The sequence below is a fragment of the Peromyscus maniculatus genome, chromosome 1 (genome assembly GCF_049852395.1).
Source record: "Peromyscus maniculatus bairdii isolate BWxNUB_F1_BW_parent chromosome 1, HU_Pman_BW_mat_3.1, whole genome shotgun sequence".
Lineage (NCBI taxonomy): Eukaryota > Metazoa > Chordata > Mammalia > Rodentia > Cricetidae > Peromyscus > Peromyscus maniculatus.
Window position 1 is genome coordinate 75,726,060 of NC_134852.1, and position 13,098 is coordinate 75,739,157.

At 48.4% G+C, this 13,098-nt stretch overlaps 1 protein-coding gene across 8 annotated transcripts in view; it reads left to right on the forward strand.

Annotated features, from left to right (window-relative positions):
* Apba2 (amyloid beta precursor protein binding family A member 2) overlaps nt 1-13,098 on the forward strand; it is a 233,298-nt gene that overhangs the window by 41,846 nt on the left and 178,354 nt on the right. For 7 of the 8 annotated variants that reach the window (XM_015994740.3, XM_076544361.1, XM_076544313.1 and 4 more), the window contains one exon: nt 5,462-5,537. The gene's annotated coding sequence lies outside the window, so the exon portion shown is untranslated. Of the gene's footprint in view, nt 1-5,458; nt 5,538-13,098 lie in introns of those variants that run through there. The other variant, XM_076544341.1, reaches the window with a different exon arrangement.

Consider the following 13,098-nt stretch of genomic DNA (forward strand, 5'->3'; position numbering starts at 1 on the left):
AGGATCCAGGGGCCAGATTATCCTCAAATGTTCCCCCACTCTCAATTTTTATCTGTCCGATGTTGGGCACTTCATTCAGCTCATGTGGAGATTTGGTGAACAATTTGTGACATTTCTCTGATCTTCTCTCTGTCCCTTTGACCATCTTGAGGGTGTTTCTAGAAAAGGAGAATTTTCCTCTTGGTATAAAACAAAGTCCTAACATTCTCAAGAGCCAACAGAGCAGAAAAGGCAACGGGTATGAATGCAGCCATGGGGTGACCCCGGCTGCTCACTGAGTCCAGGTTGCTCCTGACACATGGTGATAGGCAGAGAGAATGCAGGCCCTGACTCCACTGGGACTTAGCTCTGAGACTCGGAACCAGTGACTGGCTGGCTTGGCAGGACAAGATGAGCATAGAATCCCCTCAGGCCTGTCACTCTGCATTGGACTCCCTCAGGGGAGGCTCTGTCACTGCCAGCTCTCCTCATGGGGCAGGTCAGTCTGGAGCTCTCTCAGAGTCAGAACGTCCCAGGCTGTTTGCCTGAAAAGGCCATGCATCTGAATGAGATTCCACTAGGGTCCTGGCCCTCTTCCCCATGGGCCCCTCCCCACTCTCTGTTGGGTCTGGCTCCTGCCCCTTCCCACCCTGCACTCTGAGGTACTCCGGGTTTCTAGTTCAACACTTTGTCAAGTGCTGTGACACTTGGTCTAAACTTTTTTCCTGTGGCTCCGGTGCTATTCTGGGTGGCCCTACCACCTTCAAGGCTTTCAGAACGTGGACAGTGAATAGCAAGAGTGAGGGTGGGGGGTCTGGTTCCCAGGAGCATTTGGAAGGGACGGGGACATTTAAAGAGAGGCCCCTGTTAATCTGAGAGCTTGTGGCAGAGAGCAATTCTGACAGTTTAGAGCCTGCCTTCCGGTGAGGGAGGCAGACATGGCTACAGTCCATAAAAGATGGTCTCTGTTGGGACTGAGAAGTGACAAGGAGCGGCTTTAAGCTGGGAGGGGTAGGGAAGGCTGGGGACGCAGATTGTGGATTAAACAGTGTGGTCAGGAAGCTGACCCCTGCCCAGAAGCCTGGTGGAGAGAAAGGAGGGAGGGTGTGGATAGCCGAGAGAATGGTCTATGCAAAGGCCCTGTGGTAGCCCCCCTGCTTGTCTGTTCAAGGACAAGTAAGGAAGCCGGATAATATGTGAGGAGAGCAGGAACAGTGCTGGGAGACCTGTAGAGTTCAGAGGTAGAGCCCGTGTAGAATTCATGGGGGGGGGGGATGGAAGGAGATGGGTCCAGGATGTCACGGAGGCTTCAGTCTGAGTAACCAAGGGCTCTGGCTGTCACCTGGATGGGATACTTTGGTGGAGACCAGAGTGTCATCAATTCATGCAGCAGGGGCCTTAAGTTGTCTTTCAGAGGAAGAGTGAGTATGAGGGATTCTGAAAGACTCACTTGGGGCAGGGATGCCCAAGCAGGTGAATGGTATGTGGAGGAGACGCTTGCTCTTCAGCTATTGGAAGCTGGGTCATCTCGCTGTCCTATATGCCTGCACCTGGTTCCCGTGCCCTGGTCCATACAGTCCTGTTTATGTCAGCTGGCCTGAATGACATGTTCTCTAGGTAGAGAAGAGGCTCCCTGAGCCTCCCGGGAAGGAGCTGGCTGGGGACACCATGGCAACTGTAAGTGGCTGTTGTCAATGCAGCTGCTGACCTGTGTGGGTCTACATAGGGGTTGGGGGCAGTGATGATTGTTGTTGGGTGTTTCAGGGGCCCCACTACCCAGCTCCCGAATAAATCATACACGGAAGCTTATTTTTAATTATAAATGTCTGGCCTTAGCTTGGCTTATTTCTTGCCAGCTTTCCTTAACTTAAATTATCCCATCTACCTTTTGTCTCTGGGATTTTCCTGTTCTCTTACTTGTGTAAATCTTACTCTTACTCCGTGGCTGGCTGTGTAGCTGGGTGGCTGGTCCCTGGCGTCCTCTTCCTGCTCTGGCTCCTTTTTTTTCCCCTCTTCTCCCAGACTTCTCCTTCTAATTATACTCTCTGCCTGACAGCCCCACCTATTCTTTCTTCTGCCTCACTATTGGCTGCTCAGTTCTTTATTAGACCATCAGGCATGTTAGACAGGCACAATAACACAGCTTTATGGAGTTAAACAAATGCAACATAAACAAAAGTAACATACCTTAAAATAATATTCTATAACAGATGATAGCCAGGCTCTAGAATGTGATGTTAGCCATTACAAGTGATAATTCCAGTGAGAAGGGCGTCCCTGACCTGGGGTCCCTGGAGGGCCTGGGGATAGAAGTTGGGTGCTGTTCTTCCTGTGCCTTTTCCAGTGGGCCAAGCCACCCTCTGACTAGCCTGGCTTGGCTGTTTCCACCTAGTCAGTATTCACAGTGAGGTGAGCCATGAGCCATGGTGGGCAGTACCAGAAAAGTGCAGGCTTGGGATGTGGGGGCCTACCTCTTTGTTCTCAGTGCCCTGTGGGTCAGGTATGGGGGAGAGGGAAGCAGCTGGCCCTGGGAACTGAGCTCTGTTGGCTGCTTAACAATTGTGGGGATTATAAGTGGCTAGAGTGGCCCGCACTTCCCTGTAAATGTGCTTCCTGGGTGGGCCTGGAGTGTGGCCAGCCTCAGAAAGAGGGGCAGGATGCTAAGGTGCCCAGGCAGGAAGGGTCGTCTGCTGGGAATGGTCTCTGAAGGAAGCCAAGTACCCAAACCCTGCTCCAGGTGGCCCGCCGTACGTTGCCCACCCCATCATTGGTGTGGGATGGAGGGCAAGTGAGAGAACCATGGGGCCTTTGCAGCTGTCCTGGCTCCCAGGCAGCCTCCATTCTCCCATGGGGCATTCCTGGAGGAGGATTGTGGGTGTATTTTTAGCCTCAGGAATACGCTGCAGGTGGCATTCACAGGTTAGTAAGGCCAGGTGTGCAGTGAGACAGTGATGGGTGCCTGTGTTCTGGAGACTGGCAGGCTCAGGGCGCATGGCCAGGATCCAGGGGAGGCAGCCAAGGTCAGGGCAACGTTTTCTATGAACCTGCTTTTTTTTTTTCCTGAATGATTTTATCAACATATCCTGAGTGGAAGGTAATCCTGTTGATCTACAGTTCTACCCCCAGTTCTGAGGTACACCAGTGAGCCCTGTCTCTCCCAGGTCATCATGTACCTCACTGACACAATGGCCTCCTCCTATAGCCTGAAATCTCTCACAGATTTCAGTGCCAGTGAGACAAGAGCCTGGGGATCTGCCTTTACAGCGTACCACCACATGCTTACCCTCTGACATCACACATGCTTCTTTCCTACCCTCAGAATTCCTCCCTCTTGTTTTCATTCTCTTTGTCTTTTCTGTGTGTATGTGTGTGTGTGTGTGTGTGTGTGTGTGTGTGTGTGTGTGCGCGCGCGCATGTGTGCAATGCATGTTTCCATGTGTGGAGGCACACGTGGCTGTGGCTGTGCATGCACATAAATACCCATGCACATGCAAGCTCGAGGTTGATACTGGAAATCTTTCTCAGTGGGTCTTTTACCTTAGTCCAGGAGGCAGGTCTCTCAATCAAACCCAGAGCTCTCAGATGTGGCTGATGGTGCTAGCCACCTTGCCCATGGGATGCTCTGTCCCTACCTTCAGATGCTGGAGTCACCCCAAGCTGGCACTTCTGTGGGTTCTGGGGTGTCTGAGCTCCCACCTCCATGTTTGCATGGCTGACAGTTTAACCATGGAGCCGTCTCCCCAACTTTCCCCCTCACTTTTGTTTGTTTGTTTGATTATTTTATCTCTTCCCCTTTATTCTCCTTTCTTGGAGGCTGCCTTTGAGGTTTGCTGGCGATAAAGTATTTTCAGCCTTTTAAAGGTTGGGCCCTGATGAGGCCAGGCAGGTCCCAGAAGGAGCAATGAGTTCTGTGGGGAGCAGGGGACATGTTGGGATCTACTCCTAGGCTGGGTACAGAGCTTCAGGGGGGTCCCCAGTCGGCTTTTGAAGAATGAACAGAGCTGTGCTGGGGAGATCCCATGGGAATAAACAAGGGGACGCTAATGATGGCAGGAGTGTCATCATGAAGCCAGGTGGGGTGAGGCTGTGGGGTGTGACAGGGGGAGGCTGTGTGTATGGCACTGAGCCTCAGTCACCTTGCGCCCCACGTTTCAGAGCCAGTGTCTTGTTTTACCATGTCTCCATCCTCACCGTGAAAGTCCCTGGGTAAAACAGGTTCCTCATGCTCACTGTGGTCGGTCAGACATGGGTGTGTTTTGGCCTGTGTTTCCCCGCTCCTTGTCCTTAGGCATTATAGTGGATCTCAGAAGCTGGGGAGGCTCCAGCTGGGTGGCCTGTGTTATGAGCAGGACAGAAAATTTGTCTGAAGAAGTTGTAGGATAGAACGCAGCAGGGGCCTGCCTTAAAGCTCAAGGAAGCATGGCTTCCCCGGGCAGCTCCTCCTTTGGAAGGGCAGAGTGCGAGGGGAGGAACCAAGGGCATGGGCGGGAGGGGGTGCCAACTCTGGGCTGCAGCATCCTCCGAGGCTCAGGCAGGTGTGCTGGCTTCCCAGGCTCTCCCCGGAGCGGAGCTAAGATAGAAACCAAGGTGTCTGTCTTTGCAGCTCAGGGCTGAGAGAAAAAGTAAGCCGCCGAGGAGGACATAGTGTCTCTTGTCCACCTGGTGGCTCTCCTCAAGCACTGGCACTTGAGCAAGGTCACTGTTCCTTTGCAGAGTCCTTGTTCATTGCATCCCATCCACATGTCGCAAATACTGTTTTAAGAGAAGTCACTTGAATTGCACAGAACTCTGGGCCTTGTGTCGTGTTTTGCTACTCTGGGAGAGAAAAACAAGCTGGGAACAGACATAGAGCCTTGGTGTGTGTGTGTGTGTGTGTGTGTGTGTGTGTGTGTGTGTGTGTGTGTGTGCATGTGTGTATGTGTGTGTGTACATGTGTACGTGTGTGTGCATGTGTGTATGTGTGTGTGTGTGTGTGTGCATGTGTGTATGTGTGTGTGTACATGTGTACGTGTGTGTGCATGTGTGTATGTGTGTGTGTATGTGTGTGTGCATGTGTGCGTGTGTGTGTGTGTGTGCGTGTGTGTGTGTGTATGTGTGTGTGTGTGTGTGTGTGTGTGTGTGTGTGTGTAGGGATGTGAGGTTGTGTAGGGATATGGGGGTATGTAGGGATATGGGGGTATGGAGGGATGTGGGGGTGTGGAGGGATAGTTTGATTATTTCAGGGTCTTTCTGCAAAAGAGTTGGAGAACTCTATCCCTCACATACTCAACACGGCTCCAAACTGTAGGCCAGCTAGTGGTTTATGTGTGACTATGAAGGGCTCCACTGAAGATGTCAGGAAACTCGTGACCAGCTGCACTCTATGTTTACAGATGTTGCCTGTTCAGGAGAACACTTGGGTTCTGACCCTGTCCTGAGTCTGTGAATGAGTGGATTGCCATCCCAGCCCACTGACACCATATTTGCGATCTTTCTGTTGCAGTTCTCTGGATTCGGAAGCATCATTGAAGCTCGGCCAGGTGACTCCTTGGAGCCTGGACTTTGTGTGGAGACTGCCGGTGAGTAGGATGCATTTCCCAACTACAGCTTTTCCGATGTGCAGTTGCGACAACTCCCCATTGACATGCTAAGCGACAGCCTCTCCTTTCTCTAACAAAATTCTAATACATTCGTGCTGATTTTCAGCCTCATCTGGTTTGAAACATTCGCGTTTATAGTCTTCACATGGTGTCCATGTGGACTGATTTCAAGGACCTCTGTGGGTTCCTGGATCCGAGGATGCTCCAGTCCTATGTAAAGTGCTCAAGATTTACATGGGACATGTTGATATCCTCCTTTGGTGACTTCTGACATGTCATATGTTGCAGCTGCTATATGAATACTTCTTTTATTATTTAGGGGATGGCAAGAAATGTAACTGCACCCATGCTCAGTATGTGCTGGGCCATCATAAGTCTCATACCACAGCCCAGGGAAAAGGCCAGGGCATGCCCATACCATTCATGTGGTCTCTGCACTTGTCTGGTAGGTTTGGTAGGTGAGAAATGTTTTGCATTTTTAGGACTTTTGGAATAAAAACAGTTTTGATCTGTGGTTGGTTGGATTTACAGATGTGGAACATGCATGTTCAGAGGACACAAGGTACTGGGGAAAACCAGCAGAGGACAAACGACCAGGAGATCCACCAGTTGTGTCCTGCCCATGGGAACGACTGTTCTTGTCTTTGATGTCAGGGTACCTCCAATCCACCATGATGTATTTTTGGAGTCCCTCCCTCCTGGTCAGTGGTGATGGGCCCAGGGCATCCATCAGCTCTTTCAGGGTTTCAGGAAGGAGGAGCTGACAGGAAGTGAGCAGGGTCTCTGCACTTTGTGTGGGAGTAACAGCTCTTATGTTGTTCCACACCCAGACCATTCGTGGGTGACCCAGGCAGCCAGCCCAAAGGTGCTGTTGCTCTGGACAGGGCCCTTTAGCAGAAAGCAGGCTGGGGACTGTACAGGAAGTCCCAAGTGAATGGTGCTGGGTCCTTGGGCTGGGTCTGAGGTCCCTGCAGCTATGGTTGGATGTGAAGATGTGTCACCTCCAGGGCACCTCCTGCTGGGGAGTGAGAGTGGCCAGTTCTGAATGTTTCTAACATGACCAAGTACCCAAGCTGGGTGGTTGAGATAGCATGAGTTTGTAGTATCTGTTTTGGAGGACTGAAATCTGAGACCAAGTTGCTGGAATGGAGGTTCTTTTGAGGGCTCTACAGGAAAGGACTGGTGGCTTGCCAGTCATCTTTGTTGTCATTTGGCTTGGGACAGCGCAGCTCTAACCTTCACACAGCTTTCCCCTGGTATCTCTGTCTCTTACCAGATGGTAGAGGAAGGTAGGGTCAGATCATGTAATTCTGAGTCATAAGGTTAACTCCAAGTCCAACAACCAAGAAAGACCATTCTTTGGAATGGTCCTGGATCTCCCTAGGGCTGGCACAGATTCCCAGCAAACAGAAAATTTGATCACCCCTCAGAGAACTCCTCTTTCTCTTTTGTAATAAAACCATGGGTCTGCTCTTGTCTGTGGACTGTCTTCCCTGCACCACATAATGGCATTCTTGGTCAACAGTGGGACACACACACAAGATTGGAATGGACCTGAAGAATTCCTACAGTCTAGTGAGCTTGCCTGAGCTGTCATGCTGTGACGGTACAGTGTGCCATCCATGTGTATGCAGGGTGCACAGCCAGTCATATGAAAATGCAGCACACAGTGACTTGATGATGATAGTCGCTGTCATTTGGATCTGGAGTGTCTCACTAATTTCAATATGTTATGCACTTGATCATTGGGGTGGTTCTGTCATGAAGTTGTACAACCTTGGAGAGATGGAGCCTAGTGAGAGGTCTTCAGATCATTGAAAGTGTGCTTTAGAAGGAACAGTGGTACCCAAGCCCTTCTTCTTCTTCTTCCTCCTATGTTCCCACAAGATGAATAGCTATGTTCCTCCATGTGCTTTCTGTCATGATGTGTTACATTATCCACCAACTATGGGCTACTGCCTCTAAAACTGTGAGCCCAAATAAACCTTTCTTCTTTATAAGCTGGTCATCTCAAGTATTTTGTTATAGTAGCAAAGCTGGATTATAAAACATGATTTACTATATGATTGGCTTATGTATTTACATTCATGTTTTTTAAAAAAATACGCATGCCATTTGTGTGTGTGTGTGTGTGTGTGTGTGTGTGTGTGTGTGTGTGTGTGTTGCGTAGGGGTAAACCCAAGGCCTCTGTGCCTTAGGTTGCTGTTCTACTGCTTAGGCATATTCCAGCTTTACACTGGTAATTTTTCATGTCCTGTTGGGACAAAGAAGACTTCAGTGCATAGCTTCCCAGTCTTGGAGCTCTGTCGTCTAACTAATACTATACAATACTATAATTTCTATAGTTAACTTCCTAGTGCCAATCAGGACAGCCAATTCCATGCTTCTCTAGCAGACATCTCCCAGATGTGAGGTGTAGGCAGACATTGTTGACTGCCCTTCAGTCTCCCCTGCCATGGTCCCTGGATTTTTCAGATTGAACAAGTCTTCCCAACAGCTCAGATGGTTGTTAGAATTTTGAGTAGTTTTTTCCTATTTTTTTTCTTAATTAAACATTTTTTATTCATTCAACATACCAACCACAGATTCTCCCCCCATCATCCCTCCTCCCGCTCCCATCCCCAGCCTTCCCCTCCAGCCAACCCCCATCCCCTCCTCTGAAAAGGTACTGTGGATATCGCTCTGTATAAAACACTGATTGGCCAGTAGCCAGGCAGGAAGTATAGGCAGGACTAGCAGGGAGGAAAATTGAGAGAAAAGGAAGGCGGAGAGGAGGAGATGCCAACCTGCCATCCAGGGAGCATCATGTAGAGGTAGCAGGTAAAGCCATGGAACATGTGGCGACATATAGATTAACAGAAATGGACTGAGTATAAGAGTAAGAGCTAGACAATGGTAGGCCTGAGCTAATGGCCAAGCAGTTTAAATAATATAAGCATCTGTATGTTTATTTTATAAGTGGGCTATGGGACTGCCAGGACTTGGAGGGACCCAGAGAGAAAAACTCTAGCTACAAAAAGGCCTCCATGGGGAGTCAGCAAAGCCCACACATTCAGCTGAGGCAGGTCCAAGCCCCTCCCCTGCATCAAGGCTGTGCAAGGAGTCCCACCATAGGCAGTGGGCCCCAAAAAGCCAGTTTATGCACCAGGGGTAGATCCTATTCCCACTCACTCAGGATGATATTTTCTAGTTCCATCCATTTTCCTGCACATTTCATAATGTCATTGATTTTACTGCTGAGTAATACTCCATTGTGTATATGTGCCACATTTTCTTTATCTATTCTTTGACTGAGGGGCATCTAGGTTGTTTTCAGGTTCTGGCTATTACAAATAATACTGCTGTGAATATAGCTGAGCAAGTGTCCTTGTGGTATGATTGAGCATTCCTTGAGTATATGCCTAAGAATGGTATAGCCGGGTCTTGAGGTAGATTGATTTCTAATTTTCTGAGAAACTGCCGTACTGATTTCCAAAGTGGCTGTATAAGTTTACACTCACACCAACTGTGGGGGAGTGTTCCCCTTGCTCCACATCCTCTCCAACATAAGCTGTCATCAGTGTTTTTGATCTTAGCCAGGTATAAGATGATATCTTAGAGTCATTTTGATTTACATTTCCCTGATGACTAAGGATGTTGAGCAATTCCTTAAATGTCTTTTGGCTATTAGAGATTCTTCTGTTGAGAATTCTCTTTCTCTTTAGCTCTGTAGCCCATTTTTTAATTGGATTGTTTGGTATTTTGATGTGTAGTTTGAGTTCTTTATATATTCTGGAGATCATCCCACTGTCAGATGTGTGTTTGGTGAAGATCTTTTCCCATTCTGCAGGCTGTCATTTTGTCTTATTTACCGTGTCCTTTGCCTTACAGAAGCTTCTCAGTTTCAGAAGGTCCCATTTATTGGCTGTTGCTCTCAGTGTCTGTGTTGAGCAGTGTTTTCTAATGGGATATGCATATTGTACTTTTTAGACACGATGTTATTGCACACTTAGTGGGCATGGGGTAGTGTAAACACAAACTTTGCATGCAGCACAGGGCAGGGACAGGCAAGGTTGTTGGCTGACACTGTATCTGGTGAGGGGCAGTGGGGCTGGGACCTCAGCACTGAGCACACGGATTCCCTGCTGGTCCCCCACTTAGTGTCCTCTCCCCTACAATTGCCCTTCTTCCACAGAGCATCACACCGTGGCCTCTAAGCAGCATGACCTCCTGACCCTTGTTCACCTTTGCTGTGCCACAGCCTTGTGCTTTGCTCTTTGGTGGTTTTGGAGGTGACTGGGGAGGAGGGTGCTTTTCTCTCCTCCTCCAATGGGGGGCATCATCACCCTGTGTTGTTGTTGCTGATGCTTGCTGCTTTGGTGCCCTGTTAAGGGAGACCTGCATTTCAAAAGATACAGAAAGGAGTCGACTGACTTTTCCTAAAAAACAGGAGTCAATATGGCCACTTCTGGCTTGCCCCACCACCCCCTTCATGTGTGAGACCTCCTAGACACTCCCTGCACCACAACTGCCCCCCCCCTGGTGCCCAGGAACTTTGAGAGCTGGCCCTCCGTGTTGGTCTTAGAGGATTCACCAGTAATGTGCTATTATTGATAGGGTTTTTAATTAGAGAAAAATACACATAGTACACAAATTTACCATTAGCCATAATAATAATTTAAAATTTATTTTTATTACTTGGTGCATTTATATAAATGGGTATTGTACATATATGTGCATGTGATGTGCACACCCGTTTAGTCCAGAAGTTGACACTGGGTGTCCTCCTCAGTGGCCCTCTAACGTTTGAGGCAGAGTCTCTCTCTGAAGCTGCTTGATCACTGATCACTAGCTTCACTGGCTAGGCAGGTTCCAGGAGCCTCTTGCTTCTGCTTCTCAGGGCTGGGATTACAGGTGTACACTGCCATAACCTGGGTTTTGTGTCAGTGCTGGGATCCAAACTCAGGGTCTGTACTGACTGAGCCATATTCCAGGCCCTTAAATTTATTTTTAAAACTGATACATAAATGTAAAATGTGTGTGTATTTATGGTGACTGCATGATATTTTGATAAGTTGTACATATCATAGTGTTTAAATTAAGGTAAACATATATCTCTTCAAACATTTATGCTTTTTATGGTATTCTTGTGGCTTTTTTCGCCATATAGTTTTGTAGTGTGTGTATGTGTAGGTCAGAGAACAGGGTTGGATTCAGGTTGTCAGGCTTGGTAGCAAGCCCCTTTCCCTGCTGACCTATCTGGCAGGCCCTCCCGTGGCTATTTGGGGCACACCATACTTGACTGTCTTTACCCTCTTGTACCACAGCATGCTCCTGGTCAGTACACCTGCCTCTGGTTATCATCATTCTACCCTCAACTTCCATGAGCTCAGCTCCTTGAGAATTCTCCGTGTGAGTGACTTCAGGTGATGCTTGTCTTTATGCACCTGGCTTATTTCAGTTAGGGGAATGATGTCCAATAGTGTAAATGGAGATTTCTCTCCTGCCCACCAGTACCCAAATACCCAGCAGCAGCTTCCCAAATCATCACACAGAGGCTTATATTAATTATAAATGCTTGGCCAATAGCTCAGGCTTACTATTACCTATCTCTTACATTTAAATAAACTCATTTTCTATTAATCTATGTGTTGTCCTCTTGGTCCATGGTTTTACTGGTCCTCTTGCTTCTTGGGCAGTTGGCTGGCTCAGGTCTCTCTCAACTCTGCCCTTCTCCATCCCAGTCCTCAGTTTGATTATCCCACCTAACTTCCTGCCTGGCTCCTGGCCAATCAGCATTTTATTAACAAATGAAAGTAATACATATTCATAGTGTGCTGAAGGATCATTCTGTAGCACAGTAGTATCCATGTTGTCTCAAGTAACAGGAATTCATTAACTTTAATGGTAGATGGTTGGTATCTGTTCTGGCTTGCTTTCTGTTGCTGTGATAAGCACCATGACCAAAAGCAGCATGGGGAGGAGAAAGTTTGTTTTAGCTTACAGGTTATGGTCTATCATAGAGGGAAGTCAGGGCAGGAACTCAAGGCAGGAACATGAAGACAGGAACTGAATCAGAGACCACGGAGGAACACTGCTTACTGTCTCACTCCTCAGCTCAAGTTCAGCTACCTTTCTTATATGGCCCAGGCCTGCCTGCCTAAGGATGGTACCGCCCACAGTGGGCTGAGCCCTTCTATATCAACCATTCATCAAGAAAATACTCCCACAGACATGTTTACAATGTAATCTGAGGGAGACAGTTCCTCAACTGAAGGTCCCTCTTCAAGTTGACAACCAAGGTGAGCCATCAGCGTCCTATGGTACATACTGTGTTAGCTTTGTGTTGCTGTATCAAAAGTCCTGAAGAGAGCACTCGAATATGACTTATCTTGGCTCCTGTTTTCGGAGGTCTCAGTCCATGACTAGCTGGCTCCACTGTTTATGAGCCTGTGAGAAGGTGGAACATCATAGCAGAGAGCTGTTCAGGTGAGGGGAGCGGGGGAGGGAGGGGGAGAGAGAGAGAGGCCATGGGGTCCCCGTATAACCTTTAAGGGCATGCCTCCAATGACCAGCTGCTTCCTCCAATGAGGCCCCACCTCCTGAAATTGTACCATGCTCTACGAAGAAGGAAGATGCAGAAAAGTCAGATGTGAGATTCTGGGGGCATTCCAGATCCCAGCTCTAACAGACCAGTGCTGCATCTTTTTTTTTTTTTTTTTTTTTTTAAATCATTCCTTGGTTGAACCATTCAAGGTTTATGCTTCTTGGTGTAATATGACCCTCTCCCCTCTCTGGTAGGAAGCATTTATTTACCCATAAGCAATTGCTTCTCCCTCTATGCTGCCCTTCGCAGTGTCTGGAGACCTTCAGACTGTTTTCTGTCGTTATGTGTTGCTGACTGTGCTAGATGCAACAGAGAGAGATGTGCTAGGTCTTTCTGGTGAGAAGCTGCCAGCTGTGGTCCTCTGTGGCTGTGGTCCTCTGTGGCTGGCTTCTTGGGCTTCTTTCATGCTGCTGTGCTGGAGCCTGGTGTTAGGTGCAAGGAGGGAGGCATTTTGTAACCTCCCAGTGGACTGTTCCCTTCAGTTGTTACCTTCCCACATTTCTTCTTGGGTAGACGCATCTCCACTTACTGTGGCTTTAGCCATGATGGTTGTGACTGGAAAGCGTGATGTCTGGGACGCAGGTCATAGAACTAAACTTCATGAGCTCGGCACATAGATTACGTCACACTGATAAAAAAACATCTCAACACCAAAACCGTTTCAACCCATCATGGGAAGCACATGCCTGAGGTGAGACAGGAAGACTAGGGGGTCCCCACCCCCTCCTCCATTCTTGAGAGGAGGACTGTTTCCTATTCTCTACTGTGGTTCCTCTTAGAGATACCCTAGTGGGGACCTGGGGGTAAAGTTTGGGCCCTAAGATCTGCCACCTGTCATGGGAATCCACTGTTCCAGGTGATGAGGTGGTGCTGAGTTCACCTGTCCCTTCAGATCCTGGGGGAGGGAGGCATTTGCATTTGAAGTTCACAGCTCTAGGAAAGTTCAAACTGGTT